Source organism: Bactrocera oleae, chromosome 2 (genome assembly GCF_042242935.1).
Source record: "Bactrocera oleae isolate idBacOlea1 chromosome 2, idBacOlea1, whole genome shotgun sequence".
Classification (NCBI taxonomy): Eukaryota; Metazoa; Arthropoda; class Insecta; order Diptera; family Tephritidae; genus Bactrocera; species Bactrocera oleae.
This window is the reverse complement of record NC_091536.1, coordinates 15,178,276-15,192,262: the sequence shown is the minus strand read 5'-3', so window position 1 is coordinate 15,192,262 and position 13,987 is coordinate 15,178,276. Positions and strand designations below refer to the sequence as shown.

The 13,987-nt window shown below is 34.0% G+C and overlaps 1 protein-coding gene across 1 annotated transcript in view; it reads left to right on the top strand.

The window, feature by feature from the left end:
- Positions 1-13,987, top strand: part of side-VI (sidestep VI) — a 201,664-nt gene that overhangs the window by 1,675 nt on the left and 186,002 nt on the right. The gene's annotated exons all lie outside the window — the stretch shown is intronic.

Here is a 13,987-nt window from a genome sequence, read left to right as displayed (position 1 = left end):
ATCAAAAACAGCGGCGAGTAAATGGTGTCTATTTATTTATAATGATATATTTGCCACAGAATACTAACCAATTATGGTGCCCTAAATTAGCTTTATTCCAATTTAATTAGCTTACACATTTTTTGAGCTCGTGAAAATATTAAATAACTACTTTATAGAACTATAGAACTACGAGTATATGAATTTTATCTGAAAAGTTTGTAAATAGTACGCTTTTTTATTTATGCTGCTAGTAATGGTTACGTTCTTCTATGTGGAATGTATGATTGTGTAAACAATGTCACACAGCCCCTAAACATATGCTTCTTTTTGGCATACTACAAAAATTAATTTCACTACTTTTAATATTTTTTTTATAAACAACAGTTACTCTAAACACTTCCCTTTACTAGTTTTGTAAACTACGCATGGCATAACACTTAGCTGAAAGTTTGATTCTTCTTGTCTGAAAATCTGATTCTTTGACTTTGTTGTATACCAGTAGGCGTGTGGGGCAATATGATGTCTTGTCTATGACGTTATATTGAGTTGTTAATCAAATTAAGGAATAGTAAGTATAAAATAAATTATCTTCAAAAGTACAAACTTCACACAAAATAACAAAGAATTTGTGGTGAATTAAAAAATAGTCTTATTAATAAGTGCCCATAATGGTATGCTACAAAAAGCATCAAAAAAATAACGACAAATTAAAAATTGAATGAAATAGCGTGTAACCTGTATTCAAGATAGAGCAAACACATGTAAATATGTTAGCAAGAATCAGATTTTTAAGTGAGCCACTAAACTACATACACCTCTACGATGTAGAAGGAAGCTTGGCCCACAAGTTGTGCGTCATTGACGTCGACAATTTTACGCAAAATTAAGCATTTCCGTTCAAAGCGGCAGATATGAAAGCAGGTTGAGGTCTCTGCAAAGCCTAAACGGCATTGAGAGCGCAACCAGTGAGTGCATAGAGGCATTTAAAGGAGATTTTACAAAAAAAGCACTTAAAAGCAACAATTTACCTAGAGGATACGCTAAAGAAAAATCGAAGTAGAAGGAGTAATAACAGTGAACTAAAGTTTACTCATGCACGAAAAAAGGCTGTTAAGCGATAAAACTGTTGAAATTTTTGCCTTTACCTTATCGTATGGGTGTATTCTAACACGTGTGCATGTATTGCTTGGGTAAGGGTCTAAAAAGTGTTAAACAACTCTTTACATTATCTTGCGTACATACAACTAATTTTTTTTGCTTTTTTTTATTTTTGTTTTACTTAAATAAAGCTTATAGCTCATAAAAGGTGGCATAAGCGCTAAAATGTAGCATATCTCAAGGCTTATATTAACAACCAAAACCTGTGTGTGTGTGTGTGTGAACATTTACTACACGTTTTATGTGCTTACGCACGTGGCTCATAAATTTTTTGCGGTAAACGAAAAATACATCAACAGCGAGGCACATAAACCGGTTGTGATCATCGAATGTTGGGTATGTGCGCCTACAAATAGGCACTAACGCTAGTTAACAACCAATCTTACTACTTATTTTGAGCGCTGTGCTGCGTGGCTATAAATCATAAGGTAAAATAATGCATTTAGGAAACGTGAAATAAATATCAACAGACATAAATTGTACGCGAATGAGTAGTTGGAGGCAAAAAACGAAAATTTGGAGGGCAAAAATCAAGTGCATTTGTGAAATACTATATTTAGGCAAAGAAAGAATTGACATCAAAAAAAAAAGCAAGCATTAAAATTCGAGTGAAATATAACGTTTTTAAAAAAATAAACACATTATGTAACAATTTGAAGTTAATGACAAATCATACATTGCGGCAAAAATAAAAACCAGCTTAATTAACTAATGCTTTTATATAAAAGAATATATAAGAAAACACTGGTATACGAAATTATTATATCGAAACAAAGTGTTTGCAATTTGTGTGCGAACTGGTAGCTGTTTAAAATTACTCGAATTAAACATATTTTTCGCCACTGCGTTGAAGGTGAGTAATTAAAGAAGTAGCTACTTTAAACTAAAATAGTTAGATAATACTAATATTGTTATATAATATTTATATAGTATATTTAATATTTCTATTTCAGATTTTTGTTTAAGTACTGCAAAATCGCACAGTAATACTACTTAACTGAATTTCTAAAGTAGCCGAAAGTAGCCTTGTAACGAGAGTGCAACATTTTGAGATTTACAATAATATTATATAACTGTGCAAATTCTATGATATTATAATTATCTTGCCTCTGAAGAAAATATGCAATTTTCGGAGAAGTAAATGTTAATCCATTGATTGATTTTAGTGGTTACGATACACTGCAATATTTTACATATACACACAGTATTCGACAAATTTATGTACACTCTGTGAATGTAAAGACCAAAATACTTATTTTGTAGCTTTGTTTATTTTTCTTTTTTCAATATACCCAAAACATTAAAAAAATTAATTTAATTAGTGCACATTTGAACAATTAATTGTAAAATATGCGATTATCTGGAAAAAATAGATATTTCGCAGTGGCAAAAGTAGGTATATTCTCTATATATTGTATTATAAGGTTACGTTCTAATTAGTACTTCAGTATTTACTGTTGCTACCTTCAGCGTAAAGTAGAGCTAAAAAAACGTCAAGGCATGCAGTTTATCAAGTGCTAAGTATCGATTGCGGTATGCTTTCTCAGGCGTTCTACAATCTATTAGAAACAGCTTGTTTATTTTAAGGCCAAGAAAAACAGTCATGCTAATCATCTCAATATTTTTAATAGAATTTAAGTAAAAGCATTTGGCAGGTCATGGTAGGAGCTCTATCACTTTTGATTGATCGAAATATTCTTTCGCAACCCGACTTTTATGTTTGGGATTATTTTGTCTGGCTGGTATATAAAGTTATTTTGTAAGCTTATATATTGCTCTGCGGCAACTTTTGCACTTACTATTTGCAAATTGTTTCTCTGCTTTTCGTAGTTTTAAATTCAAATTGGCTATCAGCACGCCAAATTATTTTTGTTTCCAAAAACTTGACGGCATTTTATAATACTTTTCGGCAAATTCCAAATTTGCCTTCAAGTTCTTTATGCTGATGAAAGTGTTTTGGATCTTGTAGTAGCTAGCATAAGAAAACTTTTCAGATTCTCCGCTGAAGTATACGCTCAGAAACATTGAACTGAAGGCTTTGCTGAAAAAATCGAGCTAAAATAGTCGGGTCTTTTTTCCCTTCTCTGATTATTTTCGTGTCTTCGATAGCAGTGCTTGCCCTTTGGCGGTCTAGCATTTTTTTGTAAATTTTTATCACACTCGTACCTCAGTCCATTTTAATGATTATGAACAATAAATTTTCGCAAGTCAACGCTTACTTTTGCAGATTTTGGCACATTAGAACTCGTGAAAACTCTTATTCAAAAAATAGTAAAAAATTTGGTGGGAAATCCATAGTCTTGTCGGTATTCCCAAAATTTTAAGATTTTTCGATCAATTATAACCAACTTATAACCAAAATTCCAATTGTGTTTCAAAATGAGTATTTTCTAGTTTTTATCGTTTTTCCCGTTGTCTGTATGAAACTTGGTGTTATGTTATTTTACATTTTAGGTGATATTTTGTACATCCTTTAAAAAATGACACCATGTACCATAAATTTTTTAACATATCAGAGCGCCGTTGGATTAAAAATTATGTTTTATTATACTAATAATTTCTTACACTTCTGGTGCTGGATCTGCTGTCGTGATAACTTCCAAGCTCTCAAATCAGGTATAATTGCGACATTAAAACAACTGTGTTCAGATGGAGTTATATAGCTTCAAGAACTTGGTACTGTTTCTCGAAAAATTCAAACTCTTTTTTATGCTTCTTCAAAAATGTTTCATTGCCTAATGTGCACAGATTTGATTCTCGGTTTCGTTTCATCCGAAAATCTGTTGTGTTGCACGGAAATAAAGATTTACCAAAAAGGTTACATCTCGCACTAAAAGTGTCAAATGAAATTGTTTGATGCAACATTAATTATATGATTTGCGATATAATATCATCGTGTTAATTTTATGTTGTTTTTTTTTTTTTAAGATCCACAGAAGTGGCTCCCAAGCCTTCAGATAAACTGCAATATATTTGAAACTTTGCCCTCTTCATTTATTTCGATGTTTATGCGCCTCTCTTCAGCAGCTAAATACAAGTACTAGTATAGATACATATATATTATTTCCTCTTGAAATTTCCCATTAAAGATCCATTGAGCGACGCTGCATAAATTTTGAAGCTACTTATTTTAGGTTAAAATCCAATCAAAGTGTAGTAAATAATATCAATACCGAACTTCAAAAAAGCATACCTAAAACTTTTTACACAACTGTCTTTAGATCTCGAATTCAAATTCGCTCAACTTTTAATTTCCCAAACTGCTCCTCAATGCAACATTTTTTTTAATATATGCAACGACTTACTTACAACTCTATCTGCAATTTATCAAAGTTACATAAGTGTGTGCCACATAACTCTCATAAGTCTCATTTAAAATGTTCACAATTTTTATAAAACTTTTTTTTCTTACTTTTAATTTGTACCTATATAATGGAAAGCAGCCTTGGACCACAAGCTGGGTATTGGTGTCAAACTTTACATGATTACAATTGGTTACATGTTGGCAGCTGCCAGCTGCTTGTGCCCGAGTCGCACAAGCATATAGCTGTCATACCTACATTAATATGTGAGAACAACTATATAAGTAATATGACATACTGCAGACAGGTGTGTGTTTTTGTATTACCGACACATAACCGGCACACAGCGGGTGTTGCTGCTGCTGCTGCAGATGCGGCTGTAGCAAGTATGCATATGAGCACCCCTTAAGCGGCCGCGTACCGCTCAACCTACCATACACTTGATTGCTTGCTTTTATTTAATTTGCCGCAAGTCTAACGAAGAGCATAAAGTAAAATAAAATTCGAAAGAAAAAGGAAGATAGACTGGAATAAAGTAGCAAAACCAATTGTGAGTGTATACTTGTATTATATAAAATGTACTATATAAAAAACATACACACTCACATATATATATATGTGTGTGAGTGTCTGTAGTAAGTCCTTCAAGTTTGTTTCAATGGCTTGGTTCATGGTTCACATACTCGTCTGGCAATAAGTCAGTCAATTTTTTATGGTTTTTCGTGTCCTCTCGCCTTCATAGCTTAGCCATTTGCTGACGGCGTATACTGACTTGTTATTCAAGCTAAGCTTTCCGGTCGTCATGTATATGTATATGTATACATAATATATGTATGTATATATTAATATACATTTGCACACATTTTTACGACCGCTCCTTACGCCTATGTGCTGTTTACAGAACCATTTTTAATTCCGCAATATGTGATGTCTCAACAGTTACTTTTTCTTAATACAGCGCAATATATGAAGCGACATGTAAGTGTATTTATCTTTCATTGCCAAATGCCAAGTAAATATTGTGCTTTTATTTTTTGCTGGCTTCATCAGGCAGGTAGTTGATTTTTTATAAATCATTACTTGCTAAGTGCGTGCAAAAGTATGTGTATGTGTGTGTTTCTTTATAAAATATTTAACTTTCTTATATCGTATGCCTAGCTGTATGCGTGTGTTGTGTTGATTTCCTTTAGCCACTCTATAAGCCTGGTATCACTCTTTCCTTGCCTGCATCCGTTACCTCACGGCCTGGCCATACAACTTTTATGTATTTTACGGCAGCCATTTCGTTAGTTGATTTAATGCGCAGCGGTAAAAGGGCCACAGGCGGTATTTGCGGAAATTTGCTACAATTTTTGTGTAAACATCGAAAGGTGGCAGAGATAAGCGCAATATATGACCGCCTTTGCCATTTTAAGTGCCTGTGTGCGTGTGTGCGTTTGGCTGAGTTTTAAAGAGTTTTCACACACGCGTATTTGTATGTGTGGGCTTATGCACGCGTCACTTTAAGTGCAAAGCGCCAGCAGGAGTTAAAATTTTGTGGTCTCTCCAGGGCGTATGAGTAATAGTTGTAGTACAAACTTGTGGGCGTCTGGAGATTATGAGTAGCGTTTGAACTTATTTCTCTACTTGATTTTTTTTTTTAAATTTCTAAAGTTAAGTGATTTTGAGAAATTGTGTAGCGCAAAAGTTATTGGATTTGAAGCGCCTATAAAAATAATAATAAAAGGACTGTGCTCGTGTTTGAGCTCAAAAAATTTTGCGATTTTCAATGCAAGCAACCTGTGCGTTTCGAATCAGACACTATTTTCACAATAAGTGCTAGTATTCTAAGCCTCGAAATCACTTTCCAAGCTACCTGTAAGCCTTTAGTCATACTAGTTCCATCATACAACTAGTTAAGATTCGGTGGTCTCCACCGAATCAGTCTGCGGTTTTGTGAACTTTTTTTATTAAACTTGGAATGTGTATAACACTGGCCTACACACATTTTGGTGTCTCAGATTTTAGACCTGATTTTGTGAGCTGATACGAAAATATCAGTCACATTTTTCAAATCTGCTCTCGCTTACTTTTTTAGATTTTATTTTTTTCAATACCAAAGTAAGCAGAAAACAAGCGAATTACCGCGTCATTAATCGGTTTCTTTTATTACATGCTCACACCATATGTAACTAAACATATCAGTATTATTATTGCAACATCTCAACTTACTTTCCTAAAACTTTTACTGTTAATGTAATACAAGTGATTATTGGAATAAGAATTGTAGGTAAACCAGAGCTGTCAGCTGACGTCTAGTAGCAATAATAAAGTTTATACGACCGACTACGGATATGGACAGAGCTGCACCAAACATAACCTTTTTTTTTGTAGGCCAGTGCAATAAAAGCAGAAGAGTTCATAAGTGAGGTTGTCGGTATAAATTATCGTTCTACGCTTTTAAAACTTTTAGATTAGCTTTAGGTTTATGCAACTCCTGAACAATGATAAAATATACAGACAGCAGAAATTTTTATTAATTCTTAAAGTTTTTCTAGGTCGTTATCAGGTATGTAGACTGCATATTTTAAAAGCAAAAATAACTTTATGAGAATTGGTGTTTTGTGGCAAATATTTGTGAGTAAATAAAACTGCAATATATTCTTAAAAAATGTACGAAAAATCTGTAATTTTCAGTTATTGTAAAATTTTACTTATAGTTGCGCAATTTGGGATAAGGGAATAATGATTGTTTTCGACTCGTCACATAGTGTAGATTAGCGAACAGCACAAACTATGCCAGCTTTTAGAGCAGATCGGCAGAATTTACTGAAAAACTATTTGAAATGTTAGCTTACATGTCTTATAACGCTTCCCGATATGCATTGTGATTCTTTATTGTTCGTTTGCACAAAAAAAAATATTTCACCTTTAAATATTTTTTATTTTGAAAATATTTGTTAAGTTTTATTTAACCTACGATATGACAGCGGCACATAAGTGCCTTTATTAGGAACGAACCAAACGATTACGAATTTATTGTATAGCTCGAACAAATGTACACCGTTGCGTATACGCTACCTTTATAACACTTAGCGATGCGCATGAACAAGGTGGTAAACGCTGCACAGGGCAAAAGCAAAAATAAAAACAAAAAGGCAGACAGTGTAAAATTAATTGCAATTGATAGTCACATCAATCGAATTTATTTGCGCCGCTAATTGCGCTGCTTTTTATAAAAAATATCTTACGCAGTTGGAATGAAACGCACCGCTTGCTGAAAACAAATTGTTGGCAATAAATAAAATTAAGCCAATTAAAAGCTTAAATTGCCGTGCAGGCAAAGAGAAATTAGCGACTGTTGAATAACGAAATAAAAACTAGCTGAAACATTGTATGTGAATTAGTTATAAAAAATCATTGGAGGGTGTTAAAGGCAAGGCGAGCAGTAGCGTGCGGGCGAGAGTGGGTTTTTGTGTTGGGTAATTTTGTTTTTATTCCTACGGATTAGTGATGTAATCGACTACGAGACTTTTGGCTTTTCAGCAGTTAAAGCCTTAGTTTGCTAATAAAAGCTTTGTGCAGTTGAAGATCTGGCTTTCAAAGCAATAGCTGCTTATGGGCTTAAGCGGGGCACTAATTTCAAAATTATTTAAAAAACGATTGCATATAAATATAATATTATATTGTAATTGATATAGGCAATTTGTATGTGCATGTGTGTGTGTGTATAACATTTAAACCACTTTGTAAGCCGCTACAGTCAAAGCAATCAAAAGCCTAAAGGTACACACACACACATACTTACACAAAAAGTTCTTTAATTACAACTGTAACTGTATACATATATATACATTAATTTTAATGTTGAAACCCTTCGTGAGACTTTGGATCTAAGAATACATGTAAGCGCAAATTGAAAAAAACACGCATGTAACGAAAGCATTGCGGCAGCAACTAGCACTTGATTCTCATGATTGCCTCAATTGACGTTGCGACTGTTGCTACTATTGCTGCTATTGCTCTTCTGCTGCAGTTTTTATTGCCCCCAGTTAGTGGCGCGCACTGCTCACCGCTTACCCAGACAGACAATCCATCAAGTGGCATTAAGTCAAATGAACAAATAAATTACCAGCCATTGCCGTTTGGTGCAGACACTGCCGCAGTGCGCTTACAAAAATTATTTTATTTTCTCACTCACTTTCTTGTTGCTATTTTGTATGGTGTACTGGCTGTTAGCTGCCGCAACACATGTGGGCACTTGTAGCATGCGCTTGTATGTGTGCTTATTTATATATATATATATATATATGTGTGTAAAGCCACAAGCGAAGGTGGTAACGTTATACGACCATTCTGTTCTGCTGCTAGCGATGATCACAGGCAATTGACTTGCCTAGGTTCAATGCGCTTGCGAAGATGTAAACAAACTCTATAATATAGTTTCTAAGCGCTATAACGAGAAAAGCCGATAATTAGAAGTTGGATTTTTGTGTAATAATAATTGATGAGCAAGTATTTACAATTTTACTAGAGTGGTAGCTATCATTGTTATTGAGAACGCACAAGTGTTGTGTCGATGTGGAAATTAGTAATTGAGTGTCAGCGGTGTGGGAACGGTAGTTAACTCAGCTGTCTATTACAAGGCTGCATACAAATAATTGTATTTGTAGAAGTTGTTGTTGTAAACTACTATGTGTCTGTATTTGAGGTGCAGTTTGACCAGAGAGATTATTTTATGTTTTTTGTGTACCCTTGCAACATGTTGCTACAGAGTATAATAGTTTTGTTTATCGAGTTAGATATAGTGTTATATATATATAATGGATCAGGATGCTGAGACGAATTCAAATTCTGTGACTAGTAAACTACTAGTTTGAAAGATATCCCCAGAGTAAAATATATACATTAATAGAGGTAACCAAACTTCGGCTTTGGTCTGAGACAAAATGGCTATAGAAATGAGATATTTATAGAAGTTGAAATGAATCAAATATATTAAGGGCTTTTTAAGCAACTTGCAAATATTTTACTAAATTAATTCAATATTATCAAAAACAGTTAAATATCAGGTTCCTTGTTAAAGCAAACACTCAACATAGTATTGCATCGTGAAATCATGACCATACCATAGAAACTACTTCAGAATATATAATAAAAGCGGCTTATTCCCGAACGCTGTTATATTTCATAGTAACAAAATAAAGAGTAAAAAAGAGCAAAAGAATCGCGCAACGTTGAATTCTAATATCCGCATGTACTTAAGCAATAATTTAAGCTCATAATACTTCAATATTCAAACCTCAGTTGACTGCAAGTGCACTCACCGTGAATACTTAGCCAGCGAACTGGCCAACAAGATGTATTCACTTGCGAAACAATCAAATACTCGGCAACTCAAGTGTCAATAATACAAACGAGCTGCGGTTGTCATGGCGTTGCGAGAGCGGCTACAGGCATGGGTAAGGCCAAAAAATAATGCTAAGCAATAGCAATGAAATAATTTCCATAAAATGTATTCAATAGCGTTGTTTTCTGTAAATACTCATCTATAGGCACCGGGGTCCATATATTCTGTATTTGGGGATTTGAAAAGTTATGGTCCGGTTTCGAATATTTCTGGACGTGAGATGGCACAGCTTAGAAGCACTATTTTTGCAGGGTTTTATTCCAATAAATTCATTATTGGTGTATTTATATTTTTTTAAGTGAAAAATTCATATGGAACATATTCCATACATAAATATATATATTACGCTTAGATATCTGCAATACATTCTTAATGTGCCAGGTAATATTTATACCAAATTCATCAAGATATCTCAATTTTTACTTAAGTTATAGCTTGTACTTTTAGACGGACGGATGGGCAAACAGTCATCCGGATTTCAACTTGTCTCGTTATACCGATCACTTATATATTGTATATATATAAATTATGTATCTATTTGAATTAGTTTTAAGTGTTACAAACAACCGTTAAGTGAGTAAAACTATTATACTCTGTAGCAACAATAGTTTAAAAATTGTGGAAATTTTAGTGGCTCGTTAAAAATTTGTTCAAATGATTAAAATAAGTTCCGGAAGACGCCATTTGTTTTATGCAAAAATCATAAGAATTAATTGCAAGTTAGCAATTGAGCTTTGCTCATTAAGTTTGTCTATATCTGGTCAATGTAACAACTTCCAAGGCGCTGTATCTTTTACCCATCAGCATTCTTAGAACTCAAGTACGTGCCTCATTTCGGTTTTCAAAACGCTTACTAAAAACATATTTATGTACATATATACACGCATTTTCGCTTAAGTGCCGTTATTCCTTTGCGCTTCTACTCGCACACTCGCTAGTTAAGTGACTAATGCACTTTCAATGTTATTAACTGTCATGTATTTGAGTTGCTGACGCTTAAGAAGTAAAAAAACCGCTGAAAATAAATAAAACAATAGCGCAGATAAAACAAAAACAAAAAACTACTATGCAAAAAAACAACGAAATAAGCTTCATACAAAACTCATCGCGTGAAGGAGGCTGAAGAGTGTTATAGAATCTACAAATGACTGTGGTACTCGTGCAGTGGCCGACGGACTCATAGTGGTTGGTAGAATAACGGTAATCGGCTATATAACTGTGCACAGCACGAACGAATGTTTCGTAAAGTGAGCTGCACTCGACCCAAATATGCGAACAAAAAAAAAAAAAAAACAGAAACATAAAAAAACAGAAACTGCACAGCAAATATTACAAAGAAAGTGCAACGAATGCAGCATTGACCGAGTGAGATGCGACGCAAACAAAACTGCACTTGAGCAAACGGCCGCACAAAACCACCACATAAACAAACAAAAAAAAAAAAAGGCAAGCAGCATAAAGCGAAAATAATCACAACACATAGGCAATGAAAACCGACTTCGCAGCTTTAAAGGACAGATAATCAATGGCAGACAAATGCAGCAAACTTACCAAAGAAAACCAAAAACAACAACAAACACAAGAAAGCTGCAACAGCAACCACAAAAAAGCTCTTACTCGCTTTTAGTGCACTTATTTAAGTTCGTTTGTGCTTTTGTTGTTATTATTGATCGGTATATTGCCTGCTATTATTGTGCCTGAAGTACTATTTTGAAATTTCGCCATGCCAGGGCAGGCTAGCTGGCAGTCAGGCGTGTAAGCGGGCGGCCAAGACAGCCACAGTTCAATTGCAAAGCGCTGACGCTGCTTCAATGCTGCACCAGCAGTAATATTATTATGCTGCAGCACTGCACTGTAACGGCCAAGGCTACAAAAACAATGGCCAAAACTAAACAACAAAAAAAAAAAAAACATAACGAAACAACAACAATAGTTCCACTTAAAGCTTTTCAAAACGCCCGATCACTGTTGCCACAATAAAGCAATTGAAATTGCCGATACGCTTAAATCTGATTGTGTGTGTGTGCCTCAGCGCTTTTGTGTTGTTTTTGCGCTTGCATGAAGTTAGCCCGCTCTTGGGTTGGTTGTATATTGTGCGAATTGCAAATATCCAGCTGGAAGGGGCAATCAATTTCGCAGCAAAAAATTCACAATCGGGTTAAGGCAAATGATTCGGTTATGCAGTTGGCCAGCGGGGCGTATGAGTAACATGCATGGCTATCGCATTGAATTATTTATTTCACGCTTTTTTCTCATATGTTAAATTACTTCTTGTATTGAAATTGTAAAAAAATGGTATGCAATATTTATTTCTTTCTTCGCACATTTTGTAATTGTATTTAAGCTTTAAAACTATGAATGGGCAGAAGAATTGAGTTTTAATATTTACTTATATTATGCATAAATTTAGGAATTACTTTAAATGGCTAGTAGTATAATTATTCATACAAAAATACTTTATAATTTATCTCACCATAACGAAATCGGGTGTGTGACCTTTAAAATATTATGGTTTTCTTCGTGTTATTGTATACGAGTTAAAACGGCACTAAACAAATTTAGTGCCGAAGAAATTTTGAACGAACTTGTTTGATTTTGGCTGATATATTAACAAAAAATTATCAGATAATAGTTAGAAATTGCAACAATATAATCAGTGCTTGCCTGAGTATTCAATATCTTCCAAACAGCAGATTTATTTCCCTTCCTCCAAACACGGTAAGCCAAATTTGCAGTTTTGCTTGATGACGAGATCCAGTGACATATTTTAGGCTTTAATTATTTTTATTCTTAATAAATTTTTTCTATTAAACAACTATTTTAGAAGAAAGTGTTGCTATACAGCGGCGTATGCATAAACAAATTTCAGTGGGGGTTTTCCGCTCAAATAAAATTTGCGCGAAATTCGCACGACAATGCAGACAGAAGCTCGTGCGAACTGTTCTATTAGTGTATGATTAAAAAACACATTTTGCGCACGAACCATCCACAAGTTTTGTATTCATAAATTTTTGCGGTTGCATATACGTGGCAGTTGGCGCACGCCTCTAAATACCGCTTAAGCACATACACACAGTCATTTCTATACACACTCACTCATCGTTGAAATAAAAGTTAAGATACGCTAAGGAATATACGCGTAACTTGTCGAAGCTCGTTTGAACCCCAAAAATCCCACTTTTTGTACGCCGCTGCTGCTATATGCTTCCTTACAAGACCTTGCTTTTGTTGTATTTATGTATGTAAAAAAAAAAATTTACTCATTATCTCCCTTTACTACTGTTTGTTTTCATCCAATTTATGTGTTTGTCTGCAATTGATTTGATATGAAATCACTTCTAAATGAATTGTGACAAAAAAATTGTATAAACTGAAAGTCAGTGACAAGAGCAGAAAGTTGCAAACTAAAACGATTTGTGGTTAAGCTTAGGGCAGCCAACAGCAATGTAAGTTAAAATTGTTGTTCGCTTTTACGATTTCGGCAGTTTATTGACGAATGCTCTGGCTATTAATAACTAGACCTAATTTTGATACAAATCAGTATAGATTTTGTATGAATGTTTGTATGTTTATAAGATTATATTGATATAAATAGCACAATAACAGTGTTTACGTAAAGCATTATTTTTGCAAAATACTAAAAATTTACATTCCTCCAGAATCAACTTATAGACAGATCATACGTGATTTCAATCAATCAATTAAATCAAAAGAAACATACGCCTATGTAAATTAAACTATGAAAGTTTGCTTAAAATCAATTATTTCGCCTCAAAGCACACAACAAATATGCTCTGTGCATATAAACCAAGCGATTCACTGGCCATTAATATACCATAATTTTACTTGCTGTTGGTATGAAATTGTCAATAAAAACCAAACACAAAAAAAATTAACTACAACTTTGTAAATCCCACAAAAAACTCATATTTCCATCATTATTCTTGTATTTTCATCACATCTCTGTTTGCTCATGTTTTATAATTTCGTTCAGCTGATTGGTCGTGCAACTGAATGAAATGGTGAGTGTAGAAAATACTTTTCCATTTTTCTATTTATTTTTGATCAGCAAATCCACACTGTGCAGCACGGTAATATTCAATATTCAAATCATGTGCGTTTGGTCATTCACTACATATACACGCACACACATATA